This window comes from Chrysochloris asiatica, unplaced genomic scaffold, assembly GCF_000296735.1.
Source record: "Chrysochloris asiatica unplaced genomic scaffold, ChrAsi1.0 scaffold00167, whole genome shotgun sequence".
Taxonomy (NCBI): Eukaryota; Metazoa; Chordata; class Mammalia; order Afrosoricida; family Chrysochloridae; genus Chrysochloris; species Chrysochloris asiatica.
The window spans coordinates 4,572,959-4,574,580 of NW_006408685.1; the positions used below are offsets into that span (position 1 = coordinate 4,572,959).

At 39.5% G+C, this 1,622-nt stretch overlaps 1 pseudogene; it reads left to right on the top strand.

The window, feature by feature from the left end:
• Nucleotides 1-7: 7 nt before the first annotated feature.
• LOC102829891 lies at nt 8-1,103 on the top strand (annotated as a pseudogene).
• The last annotated feature ends 519 nt before the right edge of the window (nt 1,104-1,622 follow it).

The following is a 1,622-nucleotide window of genomic DNA, read 5'->3' on the forward strand; positions in this document are numbered from 1 at the left end:
CGGAGGCCCCGCCGCGACAACAACAGCCATGGAGGACGAGATGCCCAAGACTCTATATGTTGATAACATTTCCAGAGATGTGACAGAAGCTCTAATTCTCCAGCTCTTTAGCCAAATTGGACCTTGTAAAAACTGCAAAATGATAATGGATACAGCTGGAAATGATCCCTATTGTTTTGTGGCGTTTTATGAGCATCGTCACGCAGCTGCAGCACTAGCTGCTATGAACGGGCGGAAGATAATGGGTAAGGAAGTCAAAGTGAATTGGGCAACAACTCCCAGCAGCCAAAAGAAAGACACAAGCAATCATTTCCATGTTTTTGTTGGTGATCTCAGTCCAGAAATTACAACTGAAGATATGAAAGCTGCTTTTGCGCCATTTGGAAGAATATCAGATACCATAGTGGTTAAAGACATGGCAACAGGAAAGTCTAAGGGATATGGCTTTATCTCCTTTTTCAACAAATGGGATGCTGAAAACGCCATTCAACAGATGGGTGACCAGTGGCTCAGAGGAAGACAAATCAGAACTAACTGGGCAACCTGAAAGCCTCCAGCTCCAAAGAGTACATATGAGTCGAATACCAAACAACTGTCATATGATGAGGTGGTCAATCAATCTAGTCCGAGCAACTGTACTGTATATTGTGGAGATGTTACTTCTGGGCTAACAGAACAATTAATTCATCAGACTTTTTCACCATTTGGACAAATAATGGAAATTCGGGTCTTTCCAGATAAAGGATATTCATTTGTTCGGTTCAATTCCCATGAAAGTGCAGCACATGCGATTGTTTCTGTTAATGGCACCACCATTGAAGGACATCCCGTGCAGCAGAATCAAATTGGATATCCACAAGCTTATGGCCAGTGGGGACAGTGGTATGGAAATGCTCAACAAATTGGCCAATACATGCCTAATGGTTGGCAGGTACCTGCATATGGAATGTATGGTCAGGCATGGAAACAGCAGGGATTTAATCAGACGCAGTCTTCCGCACCATGGATGGGTCCAGAATGGCAGTATGCTGCCTAACCAGCTGTCGGGGTATCGAGTGGCAGAGTATAAGAAAGGACTCCAGAATCTAAAGCCAGTGGCTTGAGGCTACAGGGATTGTAGTAAAGCCTTTGTTTACTTTAAGATTTATCAAATCAATCAGTGCAAATATCAGATACAATGTATTTATTTAAAAGATTCATTTTTTTAATCATGAAATTACTTATCATCCACATTGTATTAAAAAGAAACAAGATGCTGGATGTCTGCCAATTTTTTTCCTTCATTACCTTTTTTGATAAAGTTTAAAGATTCTCAGATCTTTGTTTCAAATAAAAATGCAGGGATTGCTGCCACTTTTTTAAATTGAGGCAGGAAACTGCACAATGTTGTACTTTTTCCCACTAAAGTAGTGTGCAGTTCTAGTTTGCATTCCTGATATGATTTAAAACATGTAATATAAAGATGTAAAAAAAAAAAAAGACAAACCAAAACTGTGCAGAGTCTAGAAGTTCTTTATTACCTTCAGCTTGTGGGCAATTCTGTTTTAGGTTTTTTTTTTTTGTTTTTTTTTTTTTTAAAAGCATTGTTTGAGTTGTCCCATCTTTACTTTTATCCCTTTGGG